The sequence below is a fragment of the Micromys minutus genome (genome assembly GCF_963924665.1).
Source record: "Micromys minutus genome assembly, chromosome: 24".
Lineage (NCBI taxonomy): Eukaryota > Metazoa > Chordata > Mammalia > Rodentia > Muridae > Micromys > Micromys minutus.
The window spans coordinates 31,663,323-31,679,476 of NC_137959.1; the positions used below are offsets into that span (position 1 = coordinate 31,663,323).

The 16,154-nt window shown below is 48.0% G+C and overlaps 1 protein-coding gene across 1 annotated transcript in view; it reads left to right on the plus strand.

Moving 5' to 3' along the window:
* ZFHX3 (zinc finger homeobox 3) overlaps positions 1–16,154 on the plus strand; it is a 234,879-nt gene that overhangs the window by 82,996 nt on the left and 135,729 nt on the right. The gene's annotated exons all lie outside the window — the stretch shown is intronic.

The window sequence follows — 16,154 nt, forward strand, 5'->3', positions numbered from 1 at the left end:
TTTTACTTGCACGGCAGGATTGCTCCAGACGTTCCTATTGATTTTTGCTGGACTTAAAGCCTCACCTTTTCCTCTAATCATCCCATAATGGCTTTAGTATGAACAATCAGGTACAAATCGCCATAAATCTCCCCAGCCTCCTTCCACACACCCTCCACTCCCTCATTTCTCTCCATCCCCTTCAGTTCCATCCTTAGCCTTTTCTCTTTCCTTCCAGCGCTTTCTCACTTCTGGGCTAGCAAGTGGTTAGTTCCTGCTGACTCTAGACTAAGCTGGCAGTCCTCAGTGTCCCTCTCCTTGGCTCTCATTGGTCTCTGCTGGGTTGATGTTTACGATTCCTCTTGCCTTTGCACCTCCTCAGGGAGCCCCACATATAAGGAACAATTTGAGAGACAGGTAGTAGGGATAGAGTGTTCTAGAAGTGACTGCAGACAGCAGGTATAGCAGACTAGGATTGGCTTGGCCACTGAGTAAGCCGGTTCCTCTGTCCTGTGCTTAGAAACTCCCCACTGAACCAGCTTGATTCTGTTCCACGCTATAAAGAATGCTCTTTGCAGCCAGGTTCGGTTGCAGACATGGCTGGCCAGAGGGTGGTGCTGACATGGTCTAGACAACCCAGGTGGAAAGACCAAAGGAAATCAACATTTCTGAGGGACCCGGCAGTTAAGTTTGCACAAGGGAACCCTGACCATTGAAGGCCATGTGTCACCTAGATGAAGGGTCGAGTAGACATGGACTGAAGGTGGCCTCTTCTGTCTGATGAAATGGGTCGCCCCTTAGATTCTAAAATGCACACAGAACCCACGATGTCAGCACGCCATATTTTCCGTGTGGCCCAGGGCTTGACCAAAGCCAAGCACTTACTTGGCTTTGCTTCTGAAGGGTTCGGAAACACAGGGTTTACTGAAAACTCACCCCCACTCACTTATCCCCAAATCATGTCCGTGGACCACACCCAGAAAGTCAGAGTGAGGCATTTTCTGGGGACCGGTGTGAAGGAAACATTTTTCTGACTGATCTGCGCTGGTCACTTACATGACTGGGCCTTATTTATTTTGTCAGTTTTGTGTGTTTGCTTGCTCAAGGCAGAGAGTGGTGGTTGCTCTTGTTGGAAGCAGAGGCTGGCCAGTTGGGAGCAGCAGCTGTTCGGCTGGTGAATCCCTGGAGCGTCCAGCCTTGGTGTTCAGTATAGCTGCTCCCGGGGTCAGGAAGCAAAGGTCTGTATAGTCTGGTCTTATTAGCCTTTGGAGAGTGAGTACCCTTCTGCTTGCTGAGGCTCTTTTGAGAGGCAGGGAGCTCTCCCACCCGCCTTTGGATGACCACAGCTCAGGAGTGTAGAGCTTGCTCCAAGCCCTTTTGTTCCCTCCATGTGACTAAGATAAACTTCTGGCCATGGAGGGGGCTCCCTCTCCTGGTTTTTCTTCAGTGCCTGGATTGGGGGGGGGAGGTTTGAGGGGGGTTGGAGGTGGTTGGGCCCTAGTGTGGCCCGTAGTAATGGAGATTGACTGCATGTTATTTTTCCTCTTGCTAATGTAATCCATTAGCCCGGCACATGCATAATCAGTTTAGAGCACAGTTAACTGGATGTAATCGAGTTCTTTACTGTCTGCTAGAGAAACTGCTCCAGAAGCAGCTGACCTAGGGAGAGCACTCAGCTTGCCCAGCTCACCCTGTCCTGCCCCACCACCACCTCTTCTGCCTCCGTCCCACTTCCTGGAAAATTGTTCACGGCCAGCCTGAAGGGTTTTGTTTGTTTGCTTGCTTGCTTTTTTTTTTTTTTTTTTAAACTTTGTGTTTTGCTTTTTGAGACAGGGTGTCCTGTATCTCAGAACGGTCTTAAACTCACCGAGTGGTTGAGGGTGATCTTAAACTTCTGGCTTTTCTGCCTTCACCTTTCAAGTTGTGCATGTTAAAAAGTGCGCACCTTCACACACAGTTTCCTGAGGGACTGAACATGGGACATCATGCTAGGTAAACACTCCACCGTCTAAGCCGGATTCCTAGCCACTGAAGTTGGCTGTCCTTGGCTGTACCCACTGGGGTGCCTGCAGTCTGGCCTCACAGTGCATCTCCTGTGCTCCTCCTTGGAGCCAAGCCCTGTCTTCTTCTTGTCTTGCCTGTCTGTTGGAGGAGACAGGAGATGCAGGCAGGCTTTGTCCTGTGATCTCATAGCAGGACCGTCACTTGATTTCCATGGATGTCATGGGGGTTGAAAATCCCCAGTCTGTAAGCTGACCCAAAACATCTAAGTACTGTCAGAGTGTCACCGAATTCCCTCGGGCAGTATATCTAGTTTGATAAATTTGTGTTGAGGTCTCAGTCCCAATCTAAAGCCAGGCCATACAGGTAAGTACAGGTATTCCAGAATGAGGGGAAGAAAATCCCCAAGTACAAGCCATCTGGGTCCCAAGATTTCAGAGAGTGGACAGGCAGCCTGCAGGTGTGCTGCTGGATTAGGACTGACCTTTCTGAGATGTAGGATGACACAGAGCTCAAGCTAATCTTTCCCCTAGAATTGTCTGTCCTGCTTATTTTGTGATTTTTTTTTTTTTAAATCAAAACACTTATTGGTGAATGTGTGTGTGTGTGTGTATTTGTGCTTATGTTTGTGTGTGTGTGTGTGTGTGTGTGTGTGTGTGTATACAGTTTGAGTGTGTTTAATCTTTTCTTCCACCATATGAGTCCCAGAAATCAAACTTAGGTTGGCAGGCTTGGTGGCAATCACCTCTACCCACCGAGTCATCTCAGCTTCAGTGATGAATTTTGAAATGAGTTTTGTGTGTATTCACAGTGGGTGGGAAGATTTGGAGAGCCCAAGGGGTATCAGATAGAGACACTTCTTTTACCTTCCTCTGGATTCTTGGGTAGCTCTCCCAAAATGCTCATAGTGGAGCCCCTGGCTTCTCTTTTAACCAGTAGCTGCCTCTGGTTAAACATCTAGCTGACTAGACTAGTGTTCTGGCAGACTGAGGTGGGCCATCCTGACTGCCTGGTCTCTGCCTTCAGTGTTGGGTTAGTTTCCTAAGCCATCATGGATGTGTTTTGTGGAACAGGTTGAGCTCAAAGCCATTCATGCCTTTTCCTGCTTTCCTGAGTAAATACACCCTGCCTTCTCCCACCTTCCCATGTCTCCCACTCACAAGATGTGAGGCGCCAGGTCGTACTTGCCCCCTACCTTGTCTTATGGGGAGAGAGTAGATTCTGAGTCCATGGGTTAGCCTGGCTTCTCCTGGGCATGTCTTGCTTTCATGGTTTTAGGGTCGATGATGAGTTCTGGAAATACTTGTTCTTTTCTCCTTGGGGAAGAGGGAAGGGCAGGGGAAGGTAGTTGGAGTCCAAGCACACCTGCCCACTCTTAGAATCTGCTGTGCCATGAAAGAGTAGCGATTCTAACAGACGGATTAAGACCCCACCAGAGCCCATTACTCAAACCGTTCCCAGCTGAAGTGCCTTTGATTGGGCCAAGACCCCAGGTTTCACGATAATCTTAAATTATAGCAAGGATGGTTGCCTACCTAGCCCAGTGTCAGGGTTGAGTGTGAGCTGTCTGAGATCTGCTCATGAGATTAGATGCCAGCATCTAAGTCCTCTGTACTTGGCTTAAAATAGGAGGGAAGGCGAGGCTCTGATTTATGATACCAGCTGAGCCCACGTGGCATGTGGTGAGCCTGTAGTCAGTCTTTCTGCCCCCTTTAAGTGTGCACAGACAGATGGACAGCCTTTCTTGCTCCTTGGGTCTCATCAGAGCAGATTCATAAGGCCATTGCATAGTGGATGGACAAATCAGAAGGTATAACAACACTTGGAAAGAATTTTATGCAAAGTTTGCATTCTTGGTTTCCTTAACGGCCACACTCTGGGCAGGGCAGGGAGGGCTCTTCAAAAGGCAGCTGCATCCTTAATGCCCACAGGGGCTGCCTGGTGGCCTTTGCCTTGGTCCACAGCAAGGGGCATAAGTCCTCTGGGGCAGTTCCTGCCTTCCACCCAGAGGTACAAGTGTCATATGGTTTATGCGTGATTTGACTCTCAAGCCAGTTTCCACCAATCCTTTCCTATGATGGAAACCGTAAAGTCTCTGCCAACTCGGCCCATCCCAGGTGGCTTCAGCCCAGAAAACGATCTGCTCATTCAGGAGGTTCAGAAGGTGTGTGCGAGAGGCCAGATGCTTGGAGGGAATTGTTTGTAGCACATTTGTTCTCTTTGGCCTCCTCCTGGAGCAGTTCATTTTCCTCAGTGGATAACAGAACTGGCCAGACATGGCTTCCTCACCTGGCTGGGAGATAGCATACGGCCCCATGAGTCCATACTGGAGGGATCCCAGGCTGGCTGTAGGTAGACAGGCTGTGGTAGCTTCCAACCACTTGTCAGCCCCAGGGAACTCTAGGGAGATAAAAGGCCAGCCCTCCGTAGGGGCAGGGCTCAGATGGTACTGGGTTAAATCATCACGGCCGTGGGAACATGTGGCCCGTGTGTTGCCAACAGAGTGTAGTTTGGGTGGCTGGTACCCCGTGGGAAGGTCCCTTGCCTTCTGGAAGCATCTTAAGCACCTTCATTTGTATCCTCTAGGAAGTATTCCTGTGTGGGTGGATAGCCTCTCCCTCGGGCTCTGCCCAGGTCATTCTGGTGATGGCCTCGGGCACACCCTTGGGCAGGGAAGCTCAAGTCAGTGTTGTCCTTTGGCTCTACCCTTCAGGCCTCACATAATGGAACAGAAGTTATGTCAGATGCATGACTCTGGCTCTCTCTTTAAACCCCTGCATTCACTATGCTGTTTGTTGGGGAAACCGATAGCCCAAAAACACTTGCCATCCATTCTCCGAGTCTCCACTGCACCCCCCTGCCACCACAGCTCCTCTGGAGAGCACTCAGGGAGTCTTCCTCCTCTCCCACTCCGTCTTTCTTTGTAGATAGTCACAAACACTGCAGACTGTGATAGAACATCACTGTGCTCTGCTGCAGTCTACGCTATTTCTTACATGGCTAATATCACACATTTGCAAGCCAGTAATGATTTTTTTTTACTGTAAATATAATATGATTAGGATATAGCCATCATGAAGATACTTTTTATTAGAACAAAAAATACAGCAGGAAAAGAGAAAATGACTGCCAGGCCAGGCTAGTGACAATCTCACAGTGACACATGTGTGTTTCCTGTGGGACAGGATTTTTGCTCTGAAGCCCAGGGTGGCTTTGAATTATTTTCTTGCACACACGTCTGCAATGATGGTATGACGGGTTTCAGCCATCACACCCTGCTGTAGCCTCCTTTTCTCTTTCACACACAACCGAGAAGGCAGTTTGATAGAGTTGGAATGGTTTCCGGCCTCTTACAAAGTATCCCTGGAGGCTGCTGAGCTGGCTGAGCTGGCAAAGGTGCTTGCTGCCAAGCTTGTCAATCTAAGTTCGATCCCTGTGAAGTACACAGGAGGAGGGGGAGAGAATAGACCCGTGCACACTAGTTCTGTGTGTGAGATGTGGCAAGGATGTGCCTGTAAGCGCGCGCACACACACACACACACACACACACACACACACACACACACACAGGTTGAGAACCACTGGTTTGGAATGCATTTAGGGAGGCACGCAGCATGGTCCTCGCTCCCTTTCCTTCTCTCTCAGGCACACTCAAGGGGAAGTGTGTTGGGTTTGTCATTTTCATCAAACTCTCCATCTTGAGCTGTTTTCTTACATCCACAGGGACTCAGAGGGGGAGTTGTCCCATGTTGTGTTAACGGGGCCTGTGTGTTTCATTTATCTTTAAGACTAAATGTTCTGAGAGCAATCCCTGGGTATTATAGAAGTTCCATTTGAGCTTTTCATTTGTTCGTTTTTAGGAGCAGGGTCTCCCTAGATAGCCCAGGCTGGACCCTTGCAGAGATGCTCCCTGGATCTGCCCAGATTACAGGTGTGAAGCTCCACCCTGTGGTTTCTCTTCTGAAGTTGGCGTTCAGGTGGAGAGGGTGCCGTTTCTGGATAAACCATTTTCCAGTGCAGGCTCCAAGTCTCCTGTGGGATTCTGCCAGTGAGCCATGATCCCTGGTTGGAGCCAAGAAGGAAAGGAACTATCTTTTTGTTGTCAGAATGTTGGAAAACCCTGCCTGGTCCACTTGCTCTCATCTAGAATAACCCTTCCTGCCAATGGCATTTGCTATTTTAGGGGTAGTCTAATGGTTAGGGGGATGCGTGTGCAGCGATTGCATTTCTCTGACTTCTAGAACGATCATGTATACCACAGTTATGTAGATGAATTAAGCAGACTGGACAGCCCACGTTGCAGGTGCCCGGAATAGGGTAAAAGTGTGAACACCATTTTGAATCCTTCCTAGTTGCTGGGGATTTGGACTCAAAGGGCACATTTGAATACATACAGATCCAACAGGTGTTTCTGGTTTTTTGTTTTGAAAGGGAAATCGTAAGAGAACAATTAAAGCATTGTCAGCAACACTGTCAGGAAAAGGCAAGACTTTTTAAATAATTACATAATATGCCCGAACCATATTCTTGGTTCTGTTTTAAACAGAAATGAGAACTTGAAATTCGCGTGGGCTGGGGAAAGGCTGTTCCTCTGAGAACCATGTTGGTAGTACCAAGTAATTTTATACTCTAATAAAATTATGTTATCAGTCCTTCCCATCCCCTTGGTTTTTGAGAAGCAACTGCAATGTTAGGTGGAAATTTTAAGACTTTAAACAGAATTAGTGGAGAGAGCTGGGAGCCGTGAATGTGGCCGGCAGTGTGCTTGCCGAAAAGCCTGAGACTCTGGGTTCCTTCTCCAGAAGTTCAAGGTTATCCTCAGCTACTTTGGGTGTTTGAGTCCAGTTAGTGATACCCGAGACAATAAAAGAATGGAAGATATTAAGGCCACTGGCTTGAGGTGATGACCTTTGGTAGAGCAAGTTCTGCTGCAGAAGTCTCCAGGTACGGGTGCCAGGCACAGCCAGTGACAATGTGGAGTGCCTGGGAAAATGGAGGTTTCAGCTGGGCAAGTAATAGTATATATATCACATGGAATATACATACTATAGCTGGCCACACTCGTGTACACACACACACACACACACACACACACACACACACACAAATGCACACACACATTCACCCCTACCTTAAACTCACATTTCAAGAGACCATCTGTTAATTTTGGCATTTCTACCTTTGGGTGGTGGCGAGCCAGCAGGCCCTATAGGAAACAAGTAGCTCCCTTGTTCTGTCAACCTCTCCATCCCACCCCTCCTTTGCTTTTCCTAGTGTTTTTCAACAAGTCTTTGTCTCTCATATCACAGATGGTCACATGGTTTTGGTGTTAAGTAAAGTATCTTTTCTGTTGTGAAAGTGAAAAATTACCTCCAGCCCTTTGGGTAAATTTTTACTCTTTGATATTTCTCCCATCATTTAAAAAATTATTATATATAATATATACATATATTATATAAATTTTTGTAATAATTATATATATAAATAAAATGGGGTGAGGTCAAGATGCCTGGTTGGGTCTGCTGTTCATGTTACTGCTCTTGCTTAACTCAGGCTACTGGCCTACCTCTAGCAGTTGTTAGTAAGATGCAGGGTTCACCTGGGAGTCTGGGCTATTGCCCATGGAGGACCCCTGGGTCTATGGTATATAGGTTGCTAAGATGGAAGGTTTGATTGAGTTCAGACTCATTAGGAGTGGTGAGGGAACCTTCTCTAGGGTCCTTTCTTGGTCCATAGAAGGTTAGAACTATTTACCTATGGCTGGTGTTTGATCTGTAATTGTTAATGAGCAGGGCAGGTTCCCAGGCTCAGGACAGAGCTTTGAAAGCCTACTTGGTCTCTTAGGTCAACAACTGTAGCAATCGTTTGCCGACATGAGGAAATTGCTAAATTACTAAAGGAAATGCTCACCCTTGGCTGTCTGCTGCTTCCTTCCTCTCTCTGGTGATGATCTCCTCCTTGGGGACTGCTGGGTCTTTGCAGACACTTGTGAGCACTCTTGGGTGTCACACTGCCATGGGTGTCATTACCACCAAGTTGGCACCTTCTTGTTCCGTAGAGGAGGGTTGAGCCCCAGGAACTAGTAGCTTGTGAAGGAGGTATCCTGGTGTCATGGGATCTGCCCTGGTCTTCCACCTGAGTCTGAACCCAGCTGTGGTGGTCCAAGGAGATCAAACTCTAGCTTCCCCTGACTGCCCTTTCACCCCAGGGAGACAAATAGAAAAGCAGATTTCCTACCTGGGCCAGCTTCCCTGAGTGTCAGACAGCCCTAAGGGATTGGGGCTCATGGCCTCTAACCTGGTACTTAAATCTCTGTGTGTCTGAGGAGCTTTCTTAGCAGCTTGTATTCACGTGTTTTGTCTCCCTTGTCTGTACTCTGGAAGGTGGGGTTCTCTAGACCCCAGAGCACTTGCTTCCTACCTGTGTATTCAGAACCCTCATTTCTTCTGAAGACCTTCATTTGGTCAAGGAGGAAGATGAGCAGGTATGGGTGGTGAAATCCTGTCTGTGCTCAAATCTCCTCACTCTGGACTGCAACCTCCCCCCCCCCCATTAGTATAGGTTTCACAGAAGATGGATCGATTAGTATAGGTTTCACATGACAGAAGATGGACTTTGGACTTTGGCACCCAAGTGTGGCTGTTAGTCATTTTACTCTTGGCCTCCCCTGGGGGAGTCGCCTCTTTGGGGCAGTAGAAACAACAGGATCAGGGGGTTAGTTCTCATTCTGCTTGGGCCTCGGGAGGGTCCGGGAGGGAGCTGCGACATAGAGAGGTGTTAAGAAGGTTCCAGAGTGTTCTGGCCCTGCTTTTAACAGGCTGTGTTCCAACGGAAGCCTCTGAGTTTCAAACCCTGGAACTCACCAACTCTCCTGGGCCCGGGAAGGTTCCCTGTGCAGTATCTGGTGGCTTTCTTGGAGAGGGTGGTTTTGGAAGAGAGAGAGAGAGCGCAGACTAGGAGTCTCCTCACCCAAGTTGGGGTCCCATGGAATCTCCCATATCTGTATTGGCATGATAGGCCATGTTTCCTTCCCCCCTCCCCCGGGGATTTCTAAGAGGATTCAAAACAGGGAGTTTTACGAGCATCCCTCATCCCAACAGCTAGCCAAGCCAAGTGGCGCTGGGCCCAGGCTTGCGATTTCCATGTGTCCCACACTTGAATTAGTGGATGTGAGACAGGCCCCACCCCCAACTCCCAAGCTAGCTCTAGTTTAGAAAGTGCTCTCTCTCTCTCTCTCTCTCTCTCTCTCTCTCTCTCTCTCTCTCTCTCTCTCTCTCTCTCTCTCTGTGTGTGTGTGTGTGTGGGGTGATTTGGCTGGAGACCCCCCTCATTTATGTTGCATCTGTGCTCAACTTTCAAATTCTCAGGGTGGGCTTCATTTTAATTATATTTTGTCAGATTTGGTTCCATTAGTGAGCGATGGCTGCAACTGTCCAGGCAGAAAAGAGCATGCAGAGTCCTCGGGGAGTGGAGTCCTGACCTCCTCTTCCACAGTCTCAGTGTGTCCTACTTTGAATGTAGACCATGTGACACTCTTCCCCGGACACACACACACACACACACACACACACACACACACACACACACACACACACTTCTGTCCTCTCGGCCTGCAGCTCTCCTTGGAGGCAGCCGGTTCCGGACACATCACTCAGTGGATGGATGACATTTCCTCTCTGATATTTCAGTTCCCAGAAGGTCCCTCCTCCCACCTACGCTGACAAGTTCTCCTGGAACCCATTCTCGACATACCCTTCCTGTACTCTGAAGCCGGGCCCGGCTGGCTCCCTGGTTGTCTCTGATAGGTGTTCAGAGACCTCAGATCTCACCTGGGGAAGTTTCAGACAGCAGTCATAAAGCTCGGGTCCTCTGGGAGGGGCCAGGAGGGGGGCTAATTACACAGCTAATTGATCTAACAGATGTCGTTTAAAGAGCTCGTTTCTTAGTGATTTGGCTGAGCACACCCCACCTTGCTCGAGACAGGCTTGCAGCCCTGTCAGAAAGCTGCTTCTTTTTCTTCTTCTTCTTCTTCTTCTTTTTTTTTTTGGATGAGCCATCAAGGAAGAGCCTGCTTGCTTCCTGTCCCTCTTTGAGGGTCTGGTGACCCATTCTGGGTTTTCCAGAAAGCTCCTGGTGTGGTCCTCACAGCTGGCATACCGTTTAACATGGCTGGTTTCTGCCTCCCCTCGTGCCAGCTTGTGTAGCTCCTTGGTTTGTATGTTGAATCTCTGGTCATCTTGGGTTGCTTCACCTTCAGGGATACATTTGAAGGGTGTAGAATATGTGTGTGTGTTGGGAGATACAAATGAGTTGTTCTAGAGTATCCTTCCCACCACCTGCCTTCTCTGGCTTCAATCCCCACTCTTACTTCAATCTTGCTCCGTAGACCAGCCCAACCTGGAGCTCACCGTCTAGCTTCGTGTGACACTATTTTGTGTCTTTTCTTCTGGGACAGAATGTTGCTTTGTAGCCTAGGCTGGCCCCACATTCACTGTCTAGACCAGGCTGTTCTCAGACTGATACAGTGAGGACTCTCCAGGTCTACCCTCCTTTCATTGTCTTTTTATTAATTGGCTTTATTGGAAGTATGTCTGGGAGGAATATGGCTGAGCAGTTCCTGAAGGTATCTTCTGATAGCATACAACAGGACTCCAGGAAGCCTGAAGGTGGTACTCACTCTGCCGTGGGAAGAGGAATGGAACAGAAAGGTTGGAGGCTCTGTCTCCTGCCAAACTCAGGTTTCCTGGGTGTGGCTAGGGGTGTACTTGCTGGTTTCAATCATGGATCTGACTCGGGTGGCCTGAACTGCCTGGAAGTTACCTGGTTCTCAGCTAGCCTGGATCTACGGACTGGTCTGGGTGAGAAGTGCCATTGCCTCATAGAGGTTGTCTGTGGTGTTTGCAGCACCAGGGTCCTGACTTGACTATCTGTGTCACTTCAGTGGCCTATCTATCGGCCAAGTTCTTGCATATAAGGGCTCCCCGACCCCCCTCCCCTAGGGTGTGATCCATCTCCCCTTCTGCTTTCTGTGTCTCTCCCTAAGGCTATTGTTCTTTATGAAACCCAAGGATTTTCAGCACCATCTCTCACCTGTCTGCATCTCTGACATTCCCCTGCATCTGACTCCTCAGCTTAGAATATAGCCTGCAAAGAACTCTACATGACCCCAGTTCCTAGCAACCCCCCGACCTGATTCCGTCCCTTCCCTTGAACTGGCATAGCAAACTCTGTCTGAACTCCTGGCTTTATAGCTTAACATGCTGGACCGAGGTGGGCATGGTGTGTGGATCGAGGCTTCACAGAGTCATCTGTAGCCTTAGCCTCCCCTTTCATTTCCCTCAGAGATTTATTCTTACCCTGACTTCTGGGCAGCTCCCCCTCACAGGATTCTGCAGCATGTGTCAAAGGCTTGGGAGATCCTCACCCATTTGTCAAGATGCAGCCTCCCAAAACCCTGCCAGCCCGGACTGCTCCTTTCTCCGAGTCGCCTTATCCCCTCCATACTGTCTTAGGGAGAATTTTTAGTTCATCCCGCAGCCCCCTCTCACCCGTCATGGTCTATCTTCTCCCTAGTTGGAGAGCCTTTAACAACAGGATCTGTTTAACCTCGCCCTAATTTGTGTCTTTCCTGGTGGGTTTTGGGTAGGTTGTGAGCGATTTGAGGGTAAAAGACGGGATTGAAAACCTAAAAAGCATCCAGTTCTGAAAAGCCTTTTGCATTTGTTTTTCTGGAGCTGCTCCCTTCACTGGGCAAATGTCCATGTCTAAGCAGTGCTTACCCGGCCCCCAACCTGTCCCTGCCCTCCGAGCCTTGTTCTGGAACAGAGAACCTCCAGCCTTCCTTTCCTCCTCCTCCTGCCGTGAAGTCAGCCATGTTTCGTTTTTGGTTTTCTGAGAACCATTCGTTCTGGTTTCAACTTAAATCCATTGCGTAGCTGAAGCCAGCCTTGAACTCCTGGTCTCGCTGCCTCTCCCTCACATCTTCTGGGATCACAGTGGAAAAGCACCATAGCAGAACAGCACGGGGGTCTCAGTCTAAGCCCCTTCTAGAAATTTGGCTCCTGTTGTCCAAAGAAGTATGTTCTCCATTGGTCACGCAGGAGATTCCCATGCAAATATATCTTGTATACATGGTTAAAACCAACATTGTATATATTTTTACCCGGGATGTGCCAGAGTTGGATATAGTCTGTTCTCTGTGTTTGACTAGTTGATTTTCCACTTCACTGATGCCAGTCTCGTTCATGCAGGGAGGGAACTTTGCAGAAATGTCCGGCCTGCACAGGGTCCTTCCCATTTGGCAGGGGGTTCTAGGTTCTGGCTTCATGTCCTGTGGGACTCTTAACTGAGAACTTACATGGGTCATGATCCAGTCTGAAAAACATGAAGAGAAGTTGCTGACTCACTGAGACCCGCGTAGGTCTGCCAGAGGAAAGCGACACGCAGTTGGTTAGATCGTAAGACCAGCAGGGAAGCTGTAGTTGCAGCAAGATTTGGAGAAGGGTTATCATGTAGGAAGATGAGGTGGGCAGACGACCAAGCTGGCCATCTTTCTGGGTCTTAAACCTGAAGCCATCTCACGCACCAATTGGAGTAAGTTTTCCCTCATGCATGTGACTCTAGAGCTTTGGAAAGAAAGCTAGCTGTGAGCTGAACGGTAGATTTTCTTTCCTCTTCTTCTCTTCCTCTTCTTCCTCCTCTTCCTCTCTTAATGTTTTTCTGGTAAGAAAGGATGCTCAAGGGCTCTGTCAAACTCAACACACAGTTGAGTATAGTATATACTACTCATGGTGAAGAATTTGCACAAAGGAATGCAGTGTACTGGTGTGGAAGGGGCATGCATTTGATATCCAAGGGGATAAAGAGATGGATAGATGGCCAGTGGAGTGTTAATCTTAGCATCGTGGGGGTGTGTGAATATGGAGGTTGTCAACCTGTGATTGTTTTCAATGTATCTCTACAATTGAAATGTCTTTTAGTTTTTTAGATTTATTTATCCTATGTATATGAGCACACTGTCAACTACCCTCAGACACACTGGAAAAGGGCATCAGATCCCATTACCGATGGTTGCGAGCCACCACGTGGTTGCTGGGAATTGAACTCAGGACCTTTGGAAGAGCAGTCAGCGCTCTTAACCGCTGAGCCCTTGAAATGTTTTTATAATGCAGGCTAGAGGTCATCTTTCTACGTGCTCACCACCATGCTGGAACCTTGTAAGTAAAGTCTTCCTCTATTGTTTTATGTCTTCTTGCCTTGAGAGGGTCTCTCACTGAACCGGAACCTCACAATCTCTGTTGAGCTGACTGGCCAGCAAGCTCCCACACGCCTCTGTCCATACCCCCTCATCCTCCACCCCAGGGCTGGGGTTACAGGCATGTCCAGCCATGCCCACTTCTTTTGTGGGACCTGAACTCATGATTTCTTGCTTGTGTAGGAAGCACTCTTCTTCACTGAGCTGTTTTCCCAGCCTCACAAATCCACTGTTTTGTGACAGTACCATTCTTTTGCCTTTGGTTTTTTTCCTTCCCCCATTGTGTGATGTAGATACATAACTGAATAAATTTTATTTATTCATTTTTTCAAATGTTAATTTTAGTAAATTTAATAAACTAAATTTACATTTTATTTATTCATTTTCAACTGCCTCACATTTTTTCCTCTTACTAAAAATAGACTTTTTTTTTTCTTCATAAACTCTGTTCTGATTATGGTTTACCCTCCCTCAGCTTCTCCCAGTTCCTCCCCTCTTCCCTCATTTCAGAACCTACACTCTTTCTCTCTCTCAGAAAACAAGCAGGCATCTGAGGGATAATAATAAAATAAGGTAAATCAAAACCAAACAAGTGAGAATAGGACAAAAGAAACAGGCCAAAGACAAAGGGCCAAAGAAAAAGCATGAGAAACACACAGAGACACAGAGATACACATGTCCGCACACAGAGACACAGAGACACACATGTCCATACACACAGGAATCTGTGAAAACACCAACTGTGACAAAACATTTTAAAACAAAGAACCTCAAAAGGTATCATTGAGTTCATTTTGTGTTGGCCGTCATTGCTGGCCTGCCCTTAAGCATGGTTTGTATGTCCAGTGAGATTCATTTGGAGGGAATGAGCTTTTCCTTTGCAAGTGGTTATCAATTGGAGATACCTCTGAGTTAGAGATGGGGTTATGTTCACTTCCCCTCTCAGCACTGGAACCCCATCTGGCTTAGACCTGCGTAGGCTGCCGCTGTCTCCATTGGGTCATATGAGTGTCATCTTGTTTTATCTACAAGACCCCCTGGCTCTTACAGTCTTTCCACCTCCTGGTCCTCTGGGTTCCCTGAGCCTTGGTGGAGGGATTTGATGGTGCATCTCAAGGAGGTCTGAGTGTTCTGTGGTCCCTCACTCTCCACACATTGTCCAGCTGTGACTCTCTCTCTATTTGGTCCCACCTGCTGCAGGAGGATGCTTCTCTGATGAGGGCTGAGCAAGGCGCTCTTCTGCATATAACAGAATCTCCTTAGGAGTCATTTTATGGTCATGTTCCTGTAGCAAAACAGTAGTATTTGGTTTTCTCCTAGGTCCCTGTATGTATTAGGTTCTTGGCCACCAAGCAGTGTCAGGGATGGGTTCCATGTCATGGAGTAGCCCTAAATCCAGTCAGACACTGGCTGGCTGCTGTCACTATTATACCAACACGTCTTTGAGGCAGGTCATCACTGTAGATCTGAGAGCTTGTTGGTGTTTACCCCTCTCCTTTGGTAGTGCGCAGAGTATCTTCTAGTCGATAGGGGTGAAGGCTCTGGGTAGGCAATAGCTGGGCTCCTCCATAGTCAGTGAACTATGTAGGTACCATCTTCACCTAGGAACTTACTAATTGACTTTTCATAAATTCGGTGTTCATTGGCTTTGAACTCAACACACTGTCGCTTCTGCTGCCAGACTTAATCCTGGTGTCCACCACCTGATATGTGCTGAATTGTCTGTCTGTCCATTTGTCTGCTTGTCCATTTGCCCATCCATCCATCCATCTTTGTTTTTTTTTTTTTTTTTTTTAATAACAATGTCCATCATCAGTGTATCTGTATCTCTCCTACTTGACCAACATTTGCTCCCTGCAAGTGAGGATGCTTGGAATTGATGCCGAGCACCCGATGCATTCTTAGAGATGTGAACTACCCTCCTTTCTTATTCTCTTACAGTTTTCGACAGAGGCTAACACATATTTTAAAAAAAGAGAAGGAAAGAAGGAGGAAGGAAGGAGGGAGGGAGGGAGGGAGGGAGGGAGGGAGGGAGGAAGGAAGGAAGGAAGGAAGGAAGGAAGGAAGGAAGGGGAACAAAGCAAGCAAGCCACAACAGGGCAACTTCACCAAAGCAGCAGCCTTCACGTGTGCAGCAGAGAGGCAAAGATGAACAAAAAGGAAGCCGAACTCTAATTAAACTGGACTGTGCCTGACACCGCTGTCCTTTCATGTATGGCGCCTGCATCCGAGTGCATCCCTGTAACCTTGGAAATACCACAGACCATCCTGGAGCAGGGGCAGCCCCCCAGACACTAGCCCAGGGTTGGCTGGCGCCTCAAAGCCTCCGTTCCCTGCCTTGCGTAAGCGAGTTCTTTTACATCCAAAGCCTCAGTGTGTTCGGCATGGCTGACTTAACGTTGCCTCAGGAGTCTCCCTTTAATGTTTACATTTGTGTCCCTGCTTGTGGCCTTCAAGTCCCCACTCTCCCTTCCTTACAATAAGCACCTGCAAGTCAAGTATGCAAAACTGTTCCCATGGCAACCTTTGGTGAGCTATTAATTTTAGATATTCCAGAAGTTTCTTTTTCAGCTGGAACTTTTTTTTTTTTTTTAAACAATCCATCCCTCCTCTGTTTGAAAGTCAGAGGTTAATCTCCTTGGCTACCCTAGTTATAGATGTTTCCCTCTTAGCCCCCCCTCTTTTAAAAGCTCATTTCCCCAACATTTTATCTAAGGAAATACTCAGCTAGCTCCTGGGGTTTCTGGTTACAGATCCAAGTCAGCAAGTGGTAGGAGGAGCCACCTCGCCTGGAGCCCCAGACTGTTAACTTAAGGACGACTTTTAACATCCACAGCCACGTGCAGAACACAACACAAAGTCTCATCTGGTTCAGTGCCTGCCTGGCAGTTAGAGCTGAGTGAAAGGGTCCCCCAAAACA